Source organism: Rhea americana, unplaced genomic scaffold (assembly GCF_003343005.1).
Source record: "Rhea americana isolate MKP2758 unplaced genomic scaffold, rheAme1 scaffold_56, whole genome shotgun sequence".
Lineage (NCBI taxonomy): Eukaryota > Metazoa > Chordata > Aves > Rheiformes > Rheidae > Rhea > Rhea americana.
In genome coordinates this window covers 4,360,913-4,371,860 of record NW_028186712.1, presented here as the reverse complement: position 1 = coordinate 4,371,860, position 10,948 = coordinate 4,360,913, and the positions used below count along the sequence as shown (strand labels likewise).

General features: G+C 36.2%; 1 long non-coding RNA gene across 20 annotated transcripts in view; it reads right to left on the bottom strand.

Moving 5' to 3' along the window:
- Window positions 1–220: 220 nt before the first annotated feature.
- Window positions 221–10,948, bottom strand: part of LOC146587860 (uncharacterized) — a 359,490-nt gene continuing 348,762 nt past the window's right edge. For all 20 annotated transcript variants that reach the window (XR_014897548.1, XR_014897547.1, XR_014897549.1 and 17 more), the window contains 2 exons: window positions 1,174–1,225; window positions 221–687 (listed from right to left, as the gene is read on the bottom strand). This is a non-coding gene — a long non-coding RNA (uncharacterized LOC146587860). The remainder of the gene's footprint in view (window positions 688–1,173; window positions 1,226–10,948) is intronic.

Sequence of the window (10,948 nt, the reverse complement as noted above, 5' to 3'; positions counted from 1 at the left end):
CTCCTAGAAGCGATCTGGTACTTACCATTCCAGGGCTGTCGCAGGCCTTTCCTCTCTAACAGAATTCATCTGCAACAAGGCTAATATCTAAGAGGTTTATTAATAAAAGATTACATTGCCATCATATTCTCTTTGTGTTCAGATAAATAATTTAGGCATAGAGGAATTCCCTGATCCTTTTTACAGACTTGGAAAAAACATAGTGCAATGTCCAATAGGATCGTGGCAAATCAATCKCCTTTAATATTCTTTTATTAAAGACACATATGACAAGTTAAAGACATAGAGTGAAAAAATTGTTGGAACAATCAAATCTAGGGTACAAAGTAAAAAGATACAGATGAAGATACAGACACTCTCTATAAATCTGGATCTATACATCATCCAGGAAGTGGTTTTGTTGATGCTAAGGCTGGTCAGAAGGTAACTATGTTTTCTGAAGCACTTCAAAAATGTTTCTCTTTTTYTGGTCTTATGTACTGAAATGAAATAAAATCGCTTCAGTGGAAASAGTGCCCCACACCAAAAACTCAATAGCTTGGCTGACCAGGGTGCTCCATACAATGCTTGGAAGTTCTCCACTTTGATAAATCAGAGGGAGACACGGCCTTGAGCCTGTCTGCCCCAGCCCAGGTGAGTGACTCAGTCAGTTGGATGTTCTGCTGCAGCCGTCTCTTCYTCTTGGCTCTGAATTTGAAAAAATTTCCCAATGAATAAAACCTATCAGCAAACACATTTTTCAAAAAGGTCCAGAACTAAATCCCATTGCTATAATTTCATCAACTTCAAATGAGCTAGGCTGATTTGCATTAGCTAAGGAATAGACCCAGAGAGAGAGAAACCTCATAGATTATAGGCGGCAGATGGCTATTTCCTCTACTCGCTCATCATCTTCCTGCCACTTTAGAAATCATCTAAATTAAACCTTCAAGCAACCTCATTTTCCGTTTCTTAACTCCTCTTTTCTCTCATTGCTCCTCAGTCTAAGGAGGCATTCTGCAAAATTGCTGAATTGGTCTGCATTTACAGTTTTAAAAATAATTTTCCTAAGGTCTAGGTTTCAAATATATTCTCTCTCATCCACATAAATAACTACCACTGATATTAACACTCTCAGCTCACACACCTGATTAATGCCAGCTCCAAGTTACTGCGATTTTATGCCATACTTACCCTGGCACTGTCACATCTGATTCACCTGGTGAATTCACCATGAAGGACATGCCTGACAAATTTAAATAAACAGGAGTTTGCAAAGGCAGTTAGGAGAAGCTGCTATCACTTACAACAGGAATAAAGCTGAATGAAGGTCCAAACATCAAAATTGGTATAGGAAGTCAAAGTCATATTCCATAAAAGAAATGATTTTTTTATACGAACTTCTTGCATCTGTAAAAAGATCTGTTAAAAAGGCAACATCAAGCCATCACACTAACTGACYATTTACTCCCTTCCTCTGCTGAGGAAGTACATACTAAAAGCTTGACAGAAATGGGAGTAAAGTTTTATATCTCTCAAAACAAGTGCTTAAGGATTTACTTAGGCTCAAAAAATTACAGTAGTTTTAATTTACTCTCTGGTTACTGTTAGAGAGGAACAACAATAATGATAAACCAAATAAACATCAGCTCTTTAACTTTGTTCTTTTATACTTTTTCATGAATATTACCCTTATTAACCAAATTTCAGAAATGTTATATGTTTGAATTATAAAGCTACAAAATATAAGTTCAATCCTCTATTACTACCATAAGCATTCTAACAAGCAGTCTAGAGATTCACCGTGTTTATAATCCCTTTGGTTTGGAAAAAAATACGATTATTCCCAAATAAGGGACAAAACTTCACTCAATTAACTGTTATTCCCGCCCTTTTATCACCAAGCCATCTCCTCTTCATAAGAATTTATAAACCATTCCCACTGTGTATTTCACATCGTACTTTGTATACCTTATTATATTGGTTGACATTATACTTATATTATTTTTATATTATAGTATTACCAAARCATAGAGCTACCAAGATGATGGAGATATCTTAAGAAAAACGGGCAGACTTCGTTAATTTCTAGTAAGGACAAGCCATGTTAAAATATCTCTATTATGTAATTACAAATATTAAAAACTAATACAAGAACACTAAGTCAGTTGCTCTTACTAATTCCATTAAAAAGTGCTGGTTCTCCCATATAGTGTAACCTTTTAAATATGTATCATGTTCCAACATATGCGGTTTGAATACCCCTACCTCTGTGGGGAAAAAAAAAACACAAAAAAACACATACAGCTTTCAGTTATGCTTTTCAAAAGTGTAATTATTTTCTGTTCCTATATTTCAAAAGCCATAAATGCCAAAAGACTTAATAAAACATACAAATTACTCAAGAAATTAAAAATCCAATATCCATTTTCAGTATTTTCTTTAAAATCATAAATATATAGAATTGTTGCTGTCATTTTTAATAAGGACACAAAGAATCAATGTATTGTGCACTGGCAAGGCAGCTAGAAAAGAAGATTTGGCTCACCAATCCACTGCAAGGCAAATTTGTCAAGATCTGTCTGCTGAATAATGCCACTAGAGTAATGGATAGTTGGGGAAAGTGGCAAACAACAAATTGTAGTGTTTCCAATATTAGCGCTATTCTGTAAGGTTAAAAATGTTCTAAAACAAATATTAAAAAGTTTCTAAGGCAATAAATATTAATAATACTTTTAATAGAAAATGTAATGTGCCAAGTACACTGTCTCTGCGCCTTCACACCCAGGGCATCATCCCCTTTGCTGTGTTCCAGCCTTATCTGCAGAATTTTTCCTTTTCTCTCCCACCTGTCTACTTCTGGATTCACTTCTCCCTTAGAATATTATACTTTAATAAGAATATACATGATTTCCCTCCTGGAAAAGGAGAATTATCAAGGTATTTATAAAGCCTCAGGCACTATGGAAAAGCTAGGACAGAAGGCTAGAGAATGTCTCAGGCTTATGGCAAAGGGCAGTATATTTCATAGTCAGAGGGTACATGAAAATGTAGATAAGTGTTCTTGAAATCAAAAATAAGAGGTGTCCTTAGGACTCAGAGGACTGTACTAAGGACAAAAGTGTCCCCATGTTGAAGGAAGTCTTGGAGTTCTCCTAGCAGCCTGAAATCCTGGATGATCTGCTGTCAATGAGACACCTTATTGAATAAATACAGTAGGTCAGATTCTTCCACCAAGCTGAATATACAATGCAACCGAAAGTTGCAGAAGCCTTTGTAGCTACAGATTGCCCTTTCTATTTTGCATGAAAATATGGTGACATAAAACCTTTAGATAGCCCCTTCTCACAGTCCCCAGGAACAGAAGCATTGGATGGTGGCTCTAGTACTTAACTCTAGAATTTTAGCCCTTTATTTTTAGGACATCTGAAATAAGGTTCACATAAGCTCACTTACCCACTGTGAGCTAGACACAAAAGCTGGAGACATTATTATTCATGTTGTCATAACATGGTTAAGTGGAGAATTTAATAATCCTTCCAGATCAAATAYATGACTATAAAAAAAATCGAGGTAGGATGTCTTTAAATTAAATTTGAAATAAATATATCCTCCTTTTTACATTTAGAAGCCTAAAATATTTCTATTTGGGTGTGTATTTATGCACCTATTCTTCTAACCATCCAGACTTTTAAAGGTGCTGTGCATTTGCCAGGATTGTGGGAATTTGATTATGATCATAAAACTCTTGCGGCCACCTCTCTAAAAACTACATCACTTGGGACACCTACACTTAAGACTCTTGACCTTGGTAATTAGAAAATGTTTTCTTTTGTTTGCAAATAGATAAGACTCACCATGGTTAAATTATCTTCAGTTATTTCTTAGTTTAGAACATAAAGGTGGAATATAATTTCCTATAACTTCTGGTGAAACAGGAAAAAAACCAACACTTTTTGATAGCAGTAATTATGCTTCACTTGAAAAATAAACGGGAGAAAAAAAAAAAAAAAGGCCCATAAGATCATTTCAATAAGATATCTATACTTTGAAAAATATCTTGTTTTTAACATGTTTTGAGGACCTTCGATGTCTTTGTCTTTATGCATGACAAAGGGTGATTCACATTTGGGGCTTCCCTATGTAGACAGCATAGACAGGTCGTCCAAAGGATAATCGTGGATTTGAATATTAGGAGCTGCAAATCTCTCTGTGGAGGATTTTCTTACTCTCCCTCCACTGGTGAGAGTAGGAAATTAGGAAGATTGGTCTTTCTGGCCAAAGTTAGGTTTTGTGGGCACCACTCCTGAGGATCCCTTTACAGTCTACATTTCTTAGCAGAAACGCCAGGTTGCAAGAAAGGTTGACAGTCCTGGAAGGAAACAAACTTCTATAATAAATTCCATAAGATTAGAAAACGAAGGGTGCTAAAACTGCAATTTTAGCAGCTCTCGGGGAGCTGCCTGAGAAATGAAGCATGGAAAAAGGAAATATATCTTTCTGAAGTACTGAAAACTGACATAAGGATCTTTATTTCTATATGAAGCCCTGCAAATAGTGCCATTTGTATGCTAATATCAGGTAACTGTGAGGCCAAGCTCCTAAACTTTAATATAGAGTTTCTTTWCTATAAAGAGCTCTTTGAAGTTGCATATTCTTGCTGCAGGAAGGAAGGAAGGGTGACATAACTTGAAAGGAGAAACATAGGAGATACAAAGAAAGAGAAAACCAAGGGAGAAACAAAAAGAGAGAGAAAAACAAAATAGATCCAAACTTAACTGTTTTGTTTGCTAGCATATTTTACTCTTCTAACTGTCATAATCTAAGAGAGTTAAACAGAAAAGCATGAATACAGTTATGTAAATGAGTATCAAATGAGATATGCCCCTCAGGCTCTGAAAAGTTGCCAGGACAATTTTTCTATTCATCATAGAGAAGAATCTCTTATAAAAAAAAATGAAAAAAACAAGCAAAACAGAAGGAAATTCTCTGCCATTTTAACATGTAATTTCATACAGCAGTGCAAAGCAAAATGCCAGCATTGAAGACATTCCTAGAAATGTAAGGAATCAGAGCAAATACTAATGTACAGCCAGCATTAAACACTAAAGAGAATGTCAAAATTCATGCTTAGAAGAGTTTCCAACCTAAAGCACTGCAGAGAAAAATCACCTTAGATCTCTCAGMAGAAAATCTGAGATCTCTCAGCAGTCCATTTTTTAATTTATRTGAAAATAAAACAGAAATTTTAAGYAATCATTTTAAAAAAGACAYTTTAAAACTGGGTGATCAAACACACAGGTTAGCACAAAGAAATTTCATCAGCAAACTTCCCTTGAGGTTTCTACAATAACAAAAAAGCATTGGTACCATTTCTAGAAATAATTCCCATTACCAAGACGTGTACAGATGTAGATATGATCCTGTAGGTATTCCATGGGCATATTTCAAACAGGAATTTCCCTGCATGTAAGCATTGTCCCAGTCACAAGATGGACTGGTAAAAACCTGTATGAAATGTGTCTTTTGCTCCCTAARCATGTGTATTACACATTTCACATATATTTATAAATCCAGAAAAACGTATTTATGCACTTTGTTAGAATCATTACAAAATCAACTGAATTTCAATAGTGTGAACAGACAACAGGTTAATTTGTATGAAATAGGGTTCTAAAACATGTTTTTAAAATGATCAGAAATTAATTGTATTAAGAAGAGTAAGAAAAAAAAACTTACAAATTGTTTTTTTTATGTACCGTAACTTTTGGGGGATATTTTCCAAGCAGTTATCAGAAAAATTTCTTCAACATACTATTAAAGCTTCTACACATTTTCATATATGTTCCCATCCATTACAATATTTCTCTCTCTTCATACATATATTTTCTCTCCTTCATACACTTATGAAAATCTTCCACATTTCTGCTTTTTGATATATCCAATATGCATACTAGTATGATTTTATTTGCTATCCATCACTTTACCATATATCACATTTTCATATACATACTAGGAAGTTATATATAATTTTATATATAATATATATATAATTTAATTATATATAATTAAAATATAACATACCGCTTCTACCATAGGAAACACAGGAAAATCTACCATCAATAGTCATGCAAGGGACCAACAGAAGAAAATAAATCATTGYTTAACACAGGTGGTCTTTTTCTGAAGTCAAAGCAGCAGAGCTGCATTCAATACTTGTGGGAATATTTTGGTTTGGTTTCTTTAAGAGAAAAAATGGCTTAAACAAGRTAGTCCCATGAATAACTCCCTGTCTCGCTTACTCCATGATAAACTCCCCATAATAACCGTATGTAACACAACCCCACATGGGCTTGACTGATTTTAAAGGTGCATTGACAAGCAAAGATTGAAATGCAAAAATGATTTGCCTTGATTAAGCTCTTCTGGGCATTTTTTTTTAATATTAAACACAATTTACCAYTGAACAAAATGACAATGTCGGAGAAAAAAACGTTTTTTTAGTTAACAATTTCCTACAGTTTTTAAAGATCAGAGCAAATCCTCTTTATTTCTTCTATTTTTCCATATAACTTTTACCAATAACTGAAAAAGGAAAGAAGGGGGGGGAGGGAAATAAATCCCAGATCTTTCAAATGTTCCAGGTTCATTTTTCATAATCTCTATCTTCTCAGCAATTTTTTCCACACTCACATACTCAAGGCCCMAAAACTCTTATAGCAGTCATTTCTGAATTAACCACTGTCATCCTTTTTTTCCCTTGACAGCAACAGCAAGAAGCACTTCCTAGTTACTACCAAAGAAGACACGGTGGAGTTGGACACCTGACAAAGAAGCTGGGAATGCATAAAAGAAAAAYGAAGGCATGAAAACACTGGGAGTAAGTGCAAAGGCAGAGGGCAGAAGTGCACAAAGCGTTAGGGGAGGAAGAGAAACATTGAGATCTCAAGAAGCAGCTGAGGAGGATGAAGCAACATATTTCAGAGGGTATAAATACTCGTTCCAGCTAGCAGAAGTCTTCCCCTAGTATCAGCTTCCTTCCAGTCTCTCAGGATGTGCAGGTAAATGAAGGAGGCCTGGTGACTAAAGGCCAACATGGAAAACTTGAGAGACCAACTCTGTAGACACAGAAAGAAAGGAGGCCTCTGAGGTGTCAAAAATTTCACAGCTAATTGTTGGAAGGCCAAGGGGCTTTTCTTGTTTCATATTGCTGTTCACTTTATAATCCCTGAAACCCTTCAAAATAAAGTTGTGAGCATAATAAAATACTTCCCGCTAGAGCAAATTCTGCTTTCCTACCAACCACAAAAATCCTCCATACAGTCTCTTYCTAGTAGTATGAAGTATTTGCAGGACCCATTTGCAACTGCCAAGTCCTGCAAATCATGACTAAAAAGTGACAAAGCCTATGAGCCCACTTACTTTTAATATGGTTTGCAGTTTAAAGCTTTTGGTCTCCTTAGCATTTCCAGGTTATGAGTGGCCAAGAATACCTGCTGTTTCCTACCTGTATGGACATATATCCAGATTTTTGGCCAACCAAGGCTGTGTTCAGTGCTGTCAAATGCAGATCGCATGATTGTCATTATTCCTTTGTTGTCCCTAGACTAAACTAATTTCTTTATGGTCAATATAGGCCTAAAGATGAAGGCCACCTGGAGGCTTTGTTTACAGTAGAGCACAACTGTTTGCCTAAAGGTAAGACAGGGCAGCAAAAGATTGGGAAAATCCTTTCAGGCACTCTGGAATGGATGATAGTCCCTCTCTGAAAGGTCTTCAAGAGGTCATTTAAGTATTTCCAACTGCAGATTCACAGTTGATTTTAAGCTAAGACGAGACAGAGTTGTTAGTGAGCGGCTCAGTCTGACCTTCCTCGTGCCCTGAGGATCACCACCTCTGTGGGCCACCCTATGAGGCAGGCAATAAGCTTGTCCAGCCCAGAACTAACCCCTGCATGTGTGTATTTTACTTTTTCCCAATGAGAACAGCTTCTCTGTCTGGCTGACTGACCACACAAACACAAAGAAGAGAGCAGAAACTGCCGGGGACAGAAGGAATAAAGTGAGACAACTCCTTTGAGCAAGAGCCCCTACCCAGAACAGTTTAAGATGATCACGAAACAGCAACCTCAAATATTGTTTCAGAAATGCCGTGCCAGAAGCTTCTTAACAGCAGTGTCCACAGAGTAAAATCTGAAACAGCTCTATTTCTTTTCAGAAAGATGTTCAAATTTCAGCACTGGATGTAGCTGAAAGAACGTGGTAAGATAGGAAAAGTCTGGATATTAAAGTCTAACTGAAGCTCTGCTTTCTTACGAGTCTGTTGTCAAGATTCTCCTATTTCAACCTATATTAGTAAAGTAATGGTAAAGACCTTACACACTTTCTTTCTATAAACTTTCTGGGACTCAAATATTTGAGAAGATGATGGGAGCAGTTTTTATACCAGAAGGGACTTAGGAAGTTCCTTGAGCAAYTGACAAGGCATCAGAAATAATTTGTGGAGTATAACACTAAAGTGATTTCACAAGAGTGCACTGGAAACCCAATGGCAGAAAAAAAAATCCCAAGAACCCAAATCATACAGAAAAAAAAAAATAAAAAATCCTTGAACTAGCCTCAGAGGAACCAGGCTAGGCATAGAGGAGCAACTCTCCACTAGCAGGAAGCACTATCCAGCTGAGCATGTTCCTTCTCTTCCAGCTTCTCAAGTTCTAAGAAAATCAACAAGTACCTATTTCTACTTGTGCTGATCTAAAATATTTTCTAATGTCTAAAGAAATTATATAATAAACATCTTTTTTTGTTTAGATGAGATGTTATAGGCCAAATGTTAGCCTGGAATRAATATTTATACCAGATTTTTAAGTCTTTGAAAATGGGGATTTATATTTTTAATGGAAAGGTTGACGAGTTCTCACCAGAGCTGTATTAGCAGATAGACCTATAATAAAAAGGTGTCATTTTAACAAGAGTACTTATAATGGTAGTATAATGTAGTTAGGAAAGAATGAACTTTACAAGGTGAATGTACAATTTAACACAAATTTTCATGCCAGAAAACCAAACAGCAGATCATAAGAAAAGTCTATTTAGCATACATTTTTTCATAGACCATCTGATTTTACAGACTTTCACCAAAAAGAAATACAACACATTATTCCATAAATGAGAGCTTTTAAAGTCTTCATTCATTTTAATAGCTGATATMCTACATAAAGTCATATTTCCTTGGAAGAAGTTTATAAACAGAATTCAAAAGATTCATAAACTGCAYCAATGGTACTCAGTGGACTAATAGTGCAATACTAATAAAAGGGGTTGCACATGCAAGCTTAATCAATTTCRGGATTTTTTATTAAGCATGTCACTTATAGCATTATAACACAGTGTCTTTTAAGGTATTAATTAATGAGAGGAAAAATTTTGAAACACCTCCTGCACCCTAAGGTTTGGGGACTCCTAAGCAGAAATGTGGAATTTTTCTACATATTACATGAGCAAAGCCTGTGTAAAAACTGTGATGAAGAGTTTCCCTCCTCCCTTGTATCACCACAAAGCCAGAAAAATTAGCTTTATACAAAGGGTAGGGTTGATATGATCCCTCYCGACCCAGACTGGAGGCTAGTCAGAGGTATACAGAAACATCATTTCTGTAACTACTATTGAAACCTATAGCCGGGTAACTTGTTGCAGCCCCAAATTTCCTCTTATAAAAGGACTCCTATAAAATAATTCTGTCATCAGCATCATCTCCTCTGTCTGCATCTCGTACTTCTAGCTGGTCTCATCAAAGCTATGTCAGACTTCCTCYGCTTAGCTCAGGCAAGAGGGTATTTCTCGGGGGAGCTGCAGCTCTTCCAGTAACACCAACTGCGCTGGCATGTCAGTGCAGTTGCCAACACAATTGCCAACACAAAGAACGACTCACTCCACCCTACAAGCCCTTTTTCACATCACAACTGTGTACAGTCCTGCCCAAAGTCCCCCTTTTGTAGTACTACTATCATGTCTTCCCGACAAAAATGGTTCTTTGGAGCTRTGATAGGGGATAGACTGAAAAACGGTCTTTCCAAAAAGAAAAAAGTCACTGCAACCAAGTATTTTCGTGTAGTACTCCACGTAGGGCAATAAATGTGTCAGCTGATAAATATAAAAGCCTTAGTTCCACAAACACTTACACACCTGCTTAAATTTAAGCCTCTGAGTAGTCCCTCTGAGGGCCAGTAGGCCTTCTTACTTAAAGCTAACCAAAATCCTTAAGTGTTTACAGGATCAGGAAATGGAGCACAAAAGTTGCTGGCCTTCTCCAACACCATCTAGAAGAATTAAAAAAAGAAAATCCTTCCAGTTTGTAAGAATCATTGTAAAAGAAGAAAACATTATGTGGCTGTTTCAATGCTATAAGGAAAGCAATACCAGACCAAAAAGAATAGCAAAATAGAATTTTTCTTTACCTTTATTTCAAATTCAGGATTGTCTTCTGTTTTTGCCTCCTTTTTTTACTTTCTAATTAACATTAAGTAGCCTGAAATTGCTGCTGACTTTTCAATGTTCATTCAAAAATCATTTTCYGGGAAAAAAAAACATGGTAAATCTCTTGACTGTTTTAATAATAGGTTACAGTCAAGACTGAGGCAAGACTGAGGCTGTCAATTAAGTTTTCCTCAGATCTCACCAAGGACATCTCTACCAAACTTACTGGTTCCTCTATTTCTCCCAGTGAGGTGATGACTAGATGACAAGATCTAGAGTCAGTAAGCATGTAATACGGATAATGTGAGAAGGTAGCCATACCTCAAGGGATGTACAGGTCCAATGGGGCTCCARAAGAAGTTACTGCAATCACAGAGGCACTGAAAATAAAGTGGGAGTATCCAGAGTGGACTTTGAATGGTGTAGTAGACACACTAATCTTATGGAAACGTCTTTATATACAGGTATTTTAAATAACATGCAATACTTTTCAT